Here is a 13,879-nt window from a genome sequence, read left to right on the forward strand (position 1 = left end):
TGTAACACCTCATATCACTTTGCGGCCTCACGCACGGTATCCCTACGGGTGTCGCCTTACCATGGCCCGGGACCGTTTGTGCCTTTTGGCTCACGTATATGATAGTGTCGCTAGCATCCATATGACAGAGAACCCGAGCCGACATGACCAGTCGTGAACCCAAAGTGGCACTAACTTACGGGGACAGGCATACATGAATCAACATCGAGCATGTCGATCAGCAGCGTGTGAATCCGGGCTGTAGCAACTGGGCTAACAGGACTCCGGGAACCTGGGCTGTAGCAGGCTAGCAGGACTCCGGATGTCACCACGTGACATTTCCCCGAAGGGACAGACACAGGAATGAAGTGAATCACATGCCGGCCAGTCAAGTGTTCCTGAGCAGTAGTGCTGGGCTAACAGGACTCCGGTGAACCGGGCTGTAGCGTACTACTATGGCTCATGGAAACAGAAGACTACATTTCCCCATAAGAGAGGCTACCAAGGATAAACAACTAGGTTGTCGGATTCCACACATACCAAGCATTTCAATCATACACACAATATGCTCGACATGTGTAAATACAACATGGCATCACAGCATAACTCTACGACTCAAGTATTTATTCATTAGGCTCCAAGGAGTGAGATATTACAAACATGGGTCTCATGATCCAACATTCAGAGCATACAAGTCAAAGCACATGCGCAAGCTTAACATGTCTGAGTACAGATATCTACAAATGAAAAAGGCTGAGAAGTATGACTATCTACCAGATCCTACCGAGGGCACAAGATTGTAGCTGAGGTATCAAGTTAAACGTCGAAGTCCACACGGAACTACTAGCGAGACTGACGTCTCTCTGCAAAACATAAAATAGGCAAACATGAGTACAAATGTACCCAACAAGACTTACATCAGAACTAGCTACATTTGCATCAGTATCAACAAAGGGGGTGGTGGAGTTTGACTGCAGCAAGCCAACTTTGACTCAATGGCTATCCTAAACTATGACTGCAAGTAACTCTTTTGAGGTGGCGCACATGAGTCCACATATTCACCATATCAATACACCACTATGGATCCACTCCCTTCTTCCTACGAGAAGGCCATCCATAGCACTCACGCTTATCTTGTGCATTTTAGAGTATCCACTTTCACTTGTCTATGAACTGTATAGGCAACCCACACTACACCACAACACTGATGTAAGGACAAAAAAACTGCCGGGAGAAGGCACTTTAAAGGGCAGACAAACTGCCGGCACAGGTTTTCTCCAGGCAGATAGAACTGCCATGAGAATAGCTGCCGGGGATTACTTCTCCCAGCAGATACACTTCTCCCAGCAGTTTCGTTACCTTGCCCATCTATTTGCCGGCAGTCCATTTTCTCCCGGCAGATTGTTCAAGAACATGAAAGTACAATTGCCAGCATTTCAAATGCCGGCACAAGCAGGTTTACCCGGCAATTATTATGCCAGCATGTTGATTTCACTAGCAATTTGTTCTGGGCATCCCTATCCATTCATTATGTTCAGGCAATCATGACATATCACACTATTTATACATACACTTCATCAATCAAAGTAACATATAGGCATCATCAAAACCGTAAACTTTATTCGATAAACACAACAATACAAGTAGGCTGTTCCAGAAAAGAAGTACATATAAGCTTCCATATATAAGGAGGTTGTTCCACAAAATGAGAAGTACATATATGTTTCTAGATGTATCACACTACCAAAATGTAGTACCACAAAAGTAGTACATAAATTTCTAAATTTGCCACAACCAAAATGAGCAGAGCAAGTCTCCAGGTCAACAAATAAGGTATATGACATTATCACTCCAACTTAATTGTAGGTATTCCAAATCTTCAACAGCTTGAAGGTCCTTCCAAACCTCCGTGAACTTGCATACATTTGCAAAACCTGCAACAGAACAGAAATTCAAAATGGAGATTATAGCTATGGCAGTAGGTAAGGAAGCAGTTAAGAAAGCAAGATAAACACAGGAAAAATCTGTGAGCTGCAGACCACATAGAATCTGGGACTAGAAACAAAGACCAGGTGATATTTAAGTGACTAAGGGCCAGTTCTACAACCCTTTGGCTTCCATATAAAATTTTCAGGGCTTGCATATGAAATTTTTTGCAAGGCTTCAGCTGCTCACACTGATGGCATGGCATGACTGCTCACACCGAGACATGTATGTGCTTTTTTATTTGCAAACATATGCTAAATGTGAGGCTTTTGTTCTCTATGACATATGTCCAAAACTTGATGTTCATGATTCTCTATACGTGTCCTGCTACTTTCTAAATTTACGTACATATTTCCTTTTCAGAACTACAAATTTTTTTGTCAACAAAAGCTCTTTTTATGCTCTCTATACATAGTTAAATGGAAGAACAATTGGGGGGGGGGGGGCTACTACTCGTCCCCACAAACCAAGTTGAATTAGCCTAAAAAATTTAATTAAGGCTTTGTACAAACAGACAGATAAACAAGCTGATTTATGCACTGGTTTGTGACCATGTGCTAGTATGTTTATTGGTCAAGAGTAAATCGTAGATTTGAAAACAACATTAGAAGAAAACATATACAAACAAATAAGCTCATTGAAGTAAACATCTGGTTATCAGAAGATTCAGAACCAATGTAAGCCATTAGGAATGTAAAACCAAGAAGCACGGTGCAAACTAGGAAGAACAGCATGGACCAAAAAGTGCAAACTAGGAAGCAAATATGACATATCCTTTCATAGTTCCAATTCCAAGAGTTGCAGCCACAATTATTGCATGAAATGTTTTTTTTTGTAAACTTGAGTACTGTACAGATTTCAGGACATGAAAATTCTTGGAAACATGCAAACAAAAATACGAAAGATGATTATGTCGTCTACAACTCTACTTCAAGAACCAGCTGGCATGCAAGAATAAGAAACTATATCAACAACCACAACCGGCGACATTCTTTTCTAATTTATTGTGATGAGAGTGTGAAGCATGATTGCAAATAGTAAAAACCATTATCTCTGGAGAACGTAGAGAAGTCAGTGGCGGAGCTTGAAGGAAATCTCAGGAGGGGCGAAGCTACAAGAGAAAAAAAATTCAAATACATAATGTATACAACCAATTAGATATTTATATCGAGAAACTTGGATAATTTATATTCAACTGAATCACTTCTTTTTCTTTTGCAAAATGCATCAATTGTTTCCCTTAAGCAACACTGCTTCCTTCTTCTGTAAATGAGACTTTCTATTCAGCACAAAATCTAATTGACAGAATCAATGACCTAACTAGAATTTTCCCCAACTAAGAAAGAAAACTCAGAATCAAAATACTCGAAATTTCCACGACTTCCAGAGGGGAGAGAGAGCCAGCAAGGGCATTTTACTCACCATCTCAATGCGGCACCGCGCGTGGCGACAAGACGAGGTCAGGACTGCAGAACCGGAGGGAGCCCCTGACCACCAATCCCTAGCCTAGTCGGCTGCCCGCCAGCAGCCACCCCCATGCCGGCAAGCCACAGCGGCCGCCGTCCAGTCCGCCGGTGCACCACGCCCCACCCCCACAGTCCCACACTCAGGTGTCAGTGGTCGCCGGTCAAACAACGAAATCTGAGTTTGGTCGCTCGCTGCGGAGTCGCTTCGTTCTTCTCCAGGCACGCATCAAGGAGGTGCTTACTGCCTAGTAGATGATTAATGGGTCCGTCATTGAGAGCAGTAGATGCAAAAATAGACCTCAATCAAGAAAAAGAATGACCCACTTAGACCTCCTCAGCTAATAGCCAAGAGAAACATGAAATTACCTCCTCAGCTAATAGCCAAGAGAAACATGAATATTACCTCCTCAGCTTGCTTGTGGTCGTATTCCTGCTTTTGCCATGGACTTGTCCACTTCCAACTACATACATAGAAGGAAAGTTTTTTAAGCAATCAGTGCAATGTTAGTGTCCTTGCCCTGGTTCATCTTTTAAACCATAACAATGAATCAGCATTCCTTGCCATAAGCAATCCATAAACATCAGATGGGAAACTTGACAAGTGAAAATAAAGGATTATAAATAGAGAATTGTGTTTTGCAAAGTTGGTATTATGGTATTATAATAAGCAAAGAAAACGAGCTTGTTACTTAATTATACTTTGACATCTTGCACATGAGCATTTCACAACAACAAAATAAGACATCTTGTACATGAGCTTGTTCCTTATACTTTCACATCCAAGTAAGCGAAAACAACAAAACACTTGCACTTATAGTTTTTTAAGTGACATCCAAAGCCATGAAAGTAGGCTGCTAAATTATCACAATATTTGCATAAGATGGAAGCTCATAAAAGAAGCGCTTACAATTAAGTAACAGCATGAACCAGAATGAGTAGAGTATCTTACATATGTTTTGGTTAGTACACAGTGAGCCGAATATCCAATCTCCCTTCCATACACAAAACTTCGAGTAGTAGTGAATTCATTTCGTAAAGCTCACTGTGTACATATATGAACAAGATCAAAGACCTACCCATGAAGAATTTTTTACCAAATGAGCATTGCACCCAACTTGCTAGGCATACAAATAAGCCACCAACAGTAAATGCCATCTCATTCAAATACTATGCATGTTACCCTATGAACCATGAGGGTAGAATACAGGGAAAATAACAAGATAGAGCTCTATTTCTGTTTCCAACAATAAGGCAAGTGCACAGCCTACGGTACAGTTCACCTAATGCCACAGTTATTACAATTCAACAGGCACAGCTATATTTAAGTACACTGTGTCTAATTGTACCAGTGTGTAAAGCCAATATGCGTCCATGTAATATTTCTGTTTATTTGTTTGGAGAAAATCTTTGTAAAATGTGTAGTCCTACAATCAAGCACTCTGCAATATAGGAAAGTAAAACTCAAACAAGATAGCACTTGTTTGCCCCTGATGCAACAGAAGCCTAAATACAAAAGCTATAGAAGTTAGGTTACCTGGAGCAAAGATTTATTTAGGCTAACAGCCTCTTTGAGGTTCAAAAGGATTAAATCAGAACCCTCACCTACAGACAATACAAATATTACATCAGAGCAACCAACGGAACCACCACTGATTTGACTTGCCTGCTTGTTCTTCTCTCATAAGAAGATAATAAATCCACACACCAACACTATTGCATTCACCAATCCCATTCAAAGAACTCCTGGCTCCATCGGCTGCGCGAGGATCATTAAGAAAAGTAATAGCATCAACAACATCATCTATGACAAAAGCAGAAAAACGAAAATGAGGGCAACAAGGATTCATCGCGCACGCCATACAGCGTTACAATCTTTGCGCCCTCTCCGAAATGGTGAGATTCTGCTGTGTGGCGACGCACCTTAGGGAGGAGTCCTACTCGGGGCAGGAAGCTCGCGAAATAGGGCGGTGACGAGGGAAGGCGTTCGGCGGAGGAGGATGGTCGCCGGTGGAGTGGCTCGTCGGCAGTGGTTGTCCGTGTCAGTTGGGTGCTCGGCGGTGCTACTGTGGGGTGGTTCGGGGTGACGACCGCAGTGGTCGGGTGGAGGGCAGTCATGGGCGGTGGTGTGGTAGGGGCCAACGGCGGGTCTGCAGTGGTGGGGGCCGACGACGGCTGCGGCTGGGTTGAGGACGGCCGGCAGCAGTGGGACGGTTGGGGGCGGTGGTGCTTGCTGGCGCTGTTGTGGGGTGGTTGGGGCGACAGCGGCGGTGGTCGGGGTGGTGGCCGACGGCAGGGCTGTGGTGGTGGGGCGCGACGGCGGCAATGGTTGGGTGGAGGGCGGCCGGCGGCGGATTAGATCTGGTCGAGGGTAGGAGTTTTTTTTCTAGAGGTCGAGGAGTGGGACGTCGATTTTGGGTGGCTGCGGCCTGGGTTGAGGGCCGGCGCGTCTATAGTTCGTTTGGGCCTTTCGTACCTCGCGCGCTTTCCCTCACCAGCGCGCGCTCAGGCCCAATATTTGCTCGGTCTCGCTCCCAACAGGGTCCCGACAGTAAATGGGCCAGGTTTGAGTTCTCCCGGCAGAAAATGTGCCTTAAAATGTACCGGCAATGTGTATTCCTTTGTTGCTCAGGTTCTAACGACAGTTTCTATGCCTTGAGGTATTTGTGCCGGCAGTAACAAATGTCCTGGCAGTTCATTTGCCCTTGCTCAGCTACTTCTCCCGGCAGTTAACTGCCCCTAATCAAGTGTTGTGGTGTAGTGCCAGAAGTCCTTTTTCACGGACACGGCTATTCGAATAGATGATGTTAACCCTGCAGGAGCGTACTTCTTCACACACGCTCTCGCCACTTACCACCATGTAGACGTCGTGTATCTCGGCAACCTTCAAGCGGAAGCCTGGTGAGGGAGTCGGCCACAACCTGACTAATCACACAAGTCTCTCATCCAGGTTTAACGCCTATTCGGGTTCCATCCGTAAGGAGATCCGGCCGGGGTGTCGCTCACGGCCCCAAACGATGTGAGCAGGGTGCCACTTGGTACACTGTGCCACTGTGGCTAGTATGTCCCAAGCCCACCTGTACCGGGTGCCACTTGGTAGACTACTAACACTACCTACAAACACCAGAAACTAGTTGCAACTCCTGGACAGAGATCAGCTTGATTAATAAGTCGAGAGAGCTTGGAGCGCCCGGAGCCCAATGTGTGGTAGTAACTGTTCATGGATCACAAACACAGAACTTAGTTCCCGAGGATGGCTGCAATGAGACAACCCACCATGTACTCCTACATGGCCTCTCACCACTACCTTTACCAAATCGTGTTCGCACACTTAGCTCTCAACAGTAGGACATGTTCACCACATTCCAATTCATCCCCGATGAATTGGACCTGACTCAACTCTAAGCAGTAGCAGGCATGACAAACAAGCATGAACGAGTAGGCACATAAGGGCTCAAACAATTCCTACTCATGCTAGTGGGTTTCATCTATTTACTATGGCAATGACAGGTCATGTAGAGGAAAGGGGTTCAACTATCGCATCATGTAACAGTTGAATCGTTGTTGTCCTAATGTAGTAAAAGAGAGCAAGAGCGAGAGAGTGGGATTGTATCGGAATGAACAAGGGGGTTTTGCTTGCCTGGCACTTCTGAAGATAGCATTGAGTCTTCATTAGTGTCAACGATCACAACGTCGGAACAACGTCTACCGAGGGGGAACAACACCGGCAAACAAGAGGGAACACGATCAATGCGATGCAACAATATGATGCATGATCATGACATGGCAATATGCTATTGGTTGAGCTAATGCAACTAGCAACCAGATTAAATGAAGTTGGTTTGAACCGAAGGTTCAAATTCAAACTCCATATAAGACATTTCAAATGCCATTTATTCAAATTTTCATATGTAGTGGCTGTAAGTTGTACAAACATGCATGAGGATGCCAAAAACAGATTCTTTGGATTTTTCTGATAATTTTTCATATATAAATTATTTCATTCTGAGCTACGGTTGAATTTCTATGATTTTTAGAAGTTTGGGGTATTTTCTGAAATTTAAAAATCATTTCTGATTTATTTTAATTCCAGAAAACTTTACTGCGCCAGCATTAAGTCATGCTGGCGTTAGCTGGTCAATAGGATCGTCCAGGTCAAACCTGACAGGTGTGGCCCGCCTGTCATTGAGTCAGTGCTAACTAGGGTTTAGTTAAATCCTAACTAAAGTAATTAGAAGGGCTGGGGCCCACAGTCAGCGAGTTAGTGGGTTAGCTAAAATTTAATTTGCATCTAAACTAAATTAGCAGGCCCTCGGGCCCACATGTTAATGACCCAAGGGGGTCAAACCCTCGTCAACTCGGCCAAACATGCCGGCGACTCGACGCCGGCAAGGCCAGACGCGGCGGGGCACCTCGGGTTTCGCCTACAGGGCATGGCTTGTGACACAGTTGGGTTCTATGGCAAGCCGGGGCTCGTGCGCATCCAGCGGTGGCAGTGAGAGGGCGCGAGGTGGTCTGTAGCGGCGGCAGCGGCGAGTTGGGCAGCGGCCTAAGCTCTGGCGTCGACGGAATCGATGACACGGCGCATGGGAGGACCAGTGTTTTGTACCTACGTGATCTACGGGAGCTCACGAACCAAAACGGAGGCACGCATGGGACCAAATGGCCACCGGAGCCTCGTCGGCGACGAGCTCATGCGGCGGCGTGCTTCGGGCATCAATGAAAAATGCGGCTACAGCGAGCGCTAGGCCGCGGGGTTAGGGGGAATCAACGGCAAAGCTCACAGTGATCACGAAGAGGGGCTCGGCTTGCTCAGGGGCGGCTTGGTAACGGCGAATCGACGTCGGCGGTGACCGGCTCCCGAGGTTGAAGACTGTGGTGATGACGACGCTACGGAGCGTCCCGGCTGCCTTGGCTCGGTGGAGATGACGAGGGAGACGACGCGGAGCTCGTGGGCGCAACAGAGGGGCGAGGGGTAGTTGTGGCCGTGGTGGTTCTCGTCGGCGGTCTCGGGTGCGTACGGTCGGTCACGGGAGAGAGAGTCGGAGAGGGGATGGGTATGAACAAGCGGTCGAGGGATGCGCGGGAGAGTGCGTGGCGTCTGTGGCCAGCGCTAGGCGGTCGGCGGCAAGCAGGAGGTGGCCAGGCGTGTGCCAGCGCGCCGCGGCCACGCGCTCCTGTCCTCCTGGCGTGAGGAGGCAGATGACTCACTACAAAAAAAAGACACATCCGTGACATTTTGGGCCGAACGAAAAAAAATTCTGTCATACATATGACACTTCTATGACGATAATTGTGACAAAACCCGGTATCATCATAGATGTGGTAGGCTCCTACTTCTGTGACAAAAAATCATGACAGAAAATGGGCTTTTCGTCCTGGGCGGGCCGGAGACGCAGTTGCATGACATTCTTTGGGCCGTCCATGACGGAAAAAACCGTGGTAGAAGCGAGGGGGAGGAAAATTCGGGGAGTTCCCGGTTACGGTGGGAGGTCAGGGGCCGAGCGATGCGCGCTTCTTTCGTACACGTACGCGCGTGTGTGCAAGGCATTGGCTCTAACTGAACCCGAGCGAGGCGTTGGGATCTAACTGAACCCGAGCGATTGCACTGCAAGCTACGCATTACTGAACCCGAGAGATCGATCGATGGCTGTTAACTGAACCCGATCAAGCAATTCCTTCGCTACTGCTGCTAACTGAAGCCGATCGATGCTTCCTCTGGATGAACAGTGAGCGTTGCGGGGGGGGGGGGGGGGGGGGGGGTTGGATGAACAGTTCCCGGTGGGGGTGGATGAACAGGACCCCGTGGTGTTGCCTCTGGATGAACAGGACCCCGATTGATCGAGTCGGTTGGGGCTGGATGAACAGGACCCCGTGGAGGGCTGGATGAACAGGACCACCCCTTGGAGGGCAGGATGAACAGTAGACGTTGGAGGGCAGGATGAACAGTAGCCCATGGAGGGGTGGTTGAACAGGAGCCCGTGGAGAGGGCTGGTTGAACAGTAGCCGGTGGAGTAGCGCGTGGTGGAGGCTGGATGAACAGTCGTGGGTGGATGCTGGAGGAGGTCGACGGTGGATGAACAGTAACTCGTGGAGGCTGGAGGGGGGCGACGGTGGAGATGAACAGTATCCCGTGGAGTCCCATTTTGCGGTACGCCACACCCCTCCCGATGAACAGGACCCCCGTTTCGACCGTAGCGCTCCAGCACAAGTCAGTTTCCTCCGTTTTGCGGTACGCCACACCCCTCTAGATGAACAGGACTCCCTTTCGACCGTAGGAGGTCCGTTTCCTCCGTTTTGCGGTACGCCAGACCCCTCCCAATTAACAGGATCCCGTTTCGAACGTGGCCGGTCGAACACAAGGCCATTTCCTCTGTTTTGCGGTACGCCAGACCTCGTTTCCATCGCATGTTCCGTCCAAGCCCTCCAGATGAACACGACACATTCCCTTGCCTCCCTATGAACACGACACATTCCGTTGCCTCCCCATGAACACGACGACGACGTTGTTTCTCCGTTTCGACCCAGCCATGTACACGAGCCCTGGCCGTACATATGCACGAGTAGGCGTTCGAGACCCCGCCTGTATGTACACATACGTGGCCGTATTTTCTTTCATGCACCCTGGCCGTTGTACGTACGTGTACATGCTACGTGCGCGCCTCTACTACGACACATGCGCGCCTCTACATCCACCAGTATATATGTACGTACACGTTCGCGACCAGAATGACAACGCTACGTACGCTTCGACCAGGTGGGTCCCGACTGTCAGGCACTTCCTTGCGTACGAAGATGTAGCTCGTGGGTCCCAGCAGTCAGGGGCAAACATTTTTTTCGCGAAATACGGTGGCCCGTCCGATGGGTCCCCGCTGTCAGGTGGAGGAATAATTTTTTTGCACGTAATAAGGAGGCACTTCCTTGTTGCGGCCGTGGACCCAGCTGTCAGTCTCTCCACGTACAGTCCATGTCCGATGGAAGTCGTTCCTTGACCATGTTGACCACGCTGCGCCGAGAGCACCAGGGCGGTGGACGATGGCGAGGCCTAGGAAGGGGACGACGCGGAGCCGGGGAAGACGCGGCAGTGGATGCCCACGCGTAGAGGAGTACGAGGGTTCACTGGTTCGCTGGGGTGTGAGGTTGCCGCTGCTGCAGAATAACAGGGGGTGTGGGTGAGTAGAGGGATGGCCTGGCCAGCGATGGGAGTAGTAGGGGGCGGTGAGGCCTCCGACGCATCGCAGTCGGCCACGGGAGGCAGGAGCAAGAGGCATGACCGGCGCTGCTTTGGGCGGCTGGAGCAAGAAGACCAGAGGTTGAAGAAGCACTACGGTCGTTGGATGGACATCGTACTGTCACTGGAGCTAGAATCATGCATATTGACTAAGTTGACAAAGCCCTCCATCCCCATCAACTTAGTAGGCCCACAAGTCAGCCTCCCACCAAGGTGGGTCCCAGCTAGTAGGGGGTATTCATTTTATTGTGCGTAATAAGGAGGTACTTCCGGTGGGTCCAAGCTGACAGCAGGGGAACGTTTTTTTCGCGAAATACGGTGGCCCGTCAGGTGGGTCCCAGCAGTCAGGGGCAAACGTTTTTTTCGCGATATACTGGTGGGCGTCCGGTGGGTCCCTGTTGTCAGGTGGAGGAATAATTATTTTCCACGTAATAAGGAGGCACTTCCTTGCGGCTGCCGTGGACCCAGCTGTCAGCCTCTCCACGTACAGTATTCTTTCGATGGAATTCGGTCGTTGACCACATTGACCACGCCACGCCGACCGCACCACGGTGGTGGACAACGGTGAGGCCTAGAAGGGGACGACGCGGAGCCGGGGAAGACGCGGCAGTGGATGCCCACACGGAGAGGAGTACGAGGGTTCATTGGTTCGGCTACGCTGCTGTCGCCGTAGAATAACAGGGGGTGTGGGTGAGTGGAGTGGAGGGATGGCCTGGCCAGCGGTGGGAGTAGTATGGGGGCGGTGAGGCCTCCGCGGCAGCACAGCCGGCCATGGGAGGCAGGAGCAGGTGGCACGACTGGCGCTGCTTTGGGTGGCTGGAGCAAGAAGACCAGAGGTTGAAGAAGCACTACGGTCGTTGGATGGACATCGTACGGTCAGTCGAGCTAGAATCGTGCATATTGACTAAGTTGACAAAGCCATTCGTCCCCGTCAACTTAGTAGGCCCACTATACTGGGTCCCAGCTAGCAGGGGGGGTATTCATTTTTTTGTGCATAATAAGGAGGCACTTCCTTGCATGCGAAGATATAGCTGGTGGGTCCGAGCTGTCAGCGGCGGTAACGTTTTTTTTGTGAAATACAGAGGCCGTTTCGGTGGGTCCCAGATGTCAGGTGGAGGAAATCATTATTTTGCGCGTAATAAGGAGGCATTTCCTTGTGTGCGGCCGTGGACCCAGCTGTCAGCCTCTCCACGTACAGTCCACTTCAGATGCATCTCGGTTGTTGACCACGCCGACCACGCCACGCCGAGAGCACCAGGGCGGTGGACGACGGCGAGGCCTAGGAAGGGAATGACACGGAGGTAGGGAAGACTCGGCCATTGTTTTTGTTTCCCACGCGGAGGGGAGTACGACTGTACGAGGGTTTACTGGTTCGTCTGCCGTGGCCGGAGAATAATAGAAGGTGTGCGTGAGTAGAGGGATGGCTAGGCCAGCGATGGGAGTACGATGGGGCGGTGAGGCCTGCGCGGCACCATAGCTGGCCGCGGGGAGGAGGGAGCAGGCAGTCCCGCTGGAGCTTGTTTGAGCGGCTGGAGCAGGAAGAGCAGAGATTGAAGAAGCACGACGGTCGTTGCATGGACATCCAACAGTATACATACCATTTGTGGAAAGCCTCAAATCTGTGGAAAATAGCATACAGCACATCTGCCATTATTTCAAATAATTTACAGCCCATTTGCTAATTCTTACGGGTTTTTTTGAGCCCATATTCTTTATGTTAGCATTACAGCCCATATTGTGGCCACGGTTAAAAATTATACGGAATTTTGCATACGTCGGTGCGGTCTGAACTGTTTTTAATCCCGAAATTTCGAGTCACATTCAGACTGGTTTTAAAAATAAATGTATATCAATATAAAATCCAATAAATTGTCCACGCATAAAAATCAATGCAATTTAAAATCTCGAAATGAAAAAAATATATTTGAAAATAATTGCCGGTTTGATGTGTTTTAAAAATGTACAACCCATTTCTCATTACTGATAGGCCATTTTCTCGGCCAGCCCAATGAAGCTCTCCTCGTCTTGAAAGATTTGCAGCCCAACAGGCCTGATAAAGCAACTTACTTGACAAATCACAAAAGAACTGGGCTAGCCATTTTCAGAAAGAAAAAAAACTACTGGGCTGGTCTGTGGTAAACATAAAAGAAAAGGCTGTCTAGACAGGACAGAGTGTCCCGCACAGCCCAGTTGACATCCTGCTTCTGTCTCAAAAACAAATTAGATAATGCCACTCCAATTATGGCGATTCATAAAAATGCCACTGCAATTTCCAAACTTTGAAAAATGCCACTGTAATTTTTGCAAACTTTGAAAAACGCCACTGCAGTTTGCAAACTTTGAAAAACGCCACTCCAAACTTTGAAAAATGCCACTAGAAATGGCATGAAATGACATTCTTCAAAGTTTGGAAATTGCTGTGGCATTTCTCGGATACACCAGATTTGAAGTGGCATTTATCAAATTAACCCAAAACAAAAATAACTGGGCGAGCTGCTGGGTCCCTGGTGTCAGCCGCTCGTTGTGCAATTCTCTCGTTTATTGACTACGTTGACAATGGCATGGGACCTAGATGCCAGAAATCCACTAGGAGGAGCCATTTTTTATTGGCTTGAAATAAGGAGGCACTAGCTTGCGTACTGCCATGACCTTGGCGGGTCCCTGCTGTCATCCTCTCCATGTACAGTACCAGTTAGTCGTGCTTCAAAACTGATCAACACACCATTAAAAAAATAAAGGTCGATAACTAATGCGGCACCTCGGGCCAACGCGGCCAGATCGCATTTTGCACGAGAAATTACACACCATGTTTCGTTGACATGTGGTCCCGTTCCACCATATCAGTGAGACGACGGCGAGTAGTAGGAGTATTTCCGAACGGACGTGTAGGCTGGGGCGCCTCTTTGTGAACCGTGGCAAACTGGCAACCGTCCACCGACTCTTCGCCTTTCCCTCTCGATTTGGAACTGCTGTCGCACGCTCTTCCTCTCCCTCCTCCATTTTCCTTCAGCCCTTCACCCTTTCTTCTGCCATTGTTCGATCGTCTTCTCCATGGAGGGAACAGGTCGGAAACGACCCCGTTATTCTTGCCCCGATCTAAAAGATGACGTGGTCGAGGAACTCATTGATCGGTGCGACGTCATCACCTCGGCTAGCATGGCAGGTTCATTCAAGCCCATTCTCGACTCAACTAATAACATCATTACAAAGAACCCAAGAG

At 48.7% G+C, this 13,879-nt stretch overlaps 1 long non-coding RNA gene across 4 annotated transcripts; it reads right to left on the reverse strand.

The window, feature by feature from the left end:
- Positions 1 to 1,579: 1,579 nt before the first annotated feature.
- On the reverse strand, positions 1,580 to 5,861 carry LOC125517429. 4 transcript variants are annotated; one of them, XR_007287596.1, is made up of 7 exons: positions 5,352 to 5,861; positions 4,966 to 5,187; positions 4,381 to 4,473; positions 3,835 to 3,892; positions 3,388 to 3,676; positions 3,011 to 3,076; positions 1,580 to 1,913 (listed from the first exon to the last, which is right to left on the reverse strand). It is a non-coding gene; the product is annotated as an uncharacterized LOC125517429 (long non-coding RNA). The 4 variants fall into 4 exon arrangements; XR_007287595.1 differs by having other exon boundaries at positions 1,580 to 3,076; positions 5,352 to 5,860; XR_007287597.1 differs by lacking the exon at positions 3,011 to 3,076 and having other exon boundaries at positions 4,381 to 4,503; positions 5,352 to 5,860.
- Between the last annotated feature and the right edge of the window lie 8,018 nt (positions 5,862 to 13,879).

This window comes from Triticum urartu, chromosome 6 (genome assembly GCF_003073215.2).
Source record: "Triticum urartu cultivar G1812 chromosome 6, Tu2.1, whole genome shotgun sequence".
In the NCBI taxonomy this organism is placed as follows: Eukaryota; Viridiplantae; Streptophyta; class Magnoliopsida; order Poales; family Poaceae; genus Triticum; species Triticum urartu.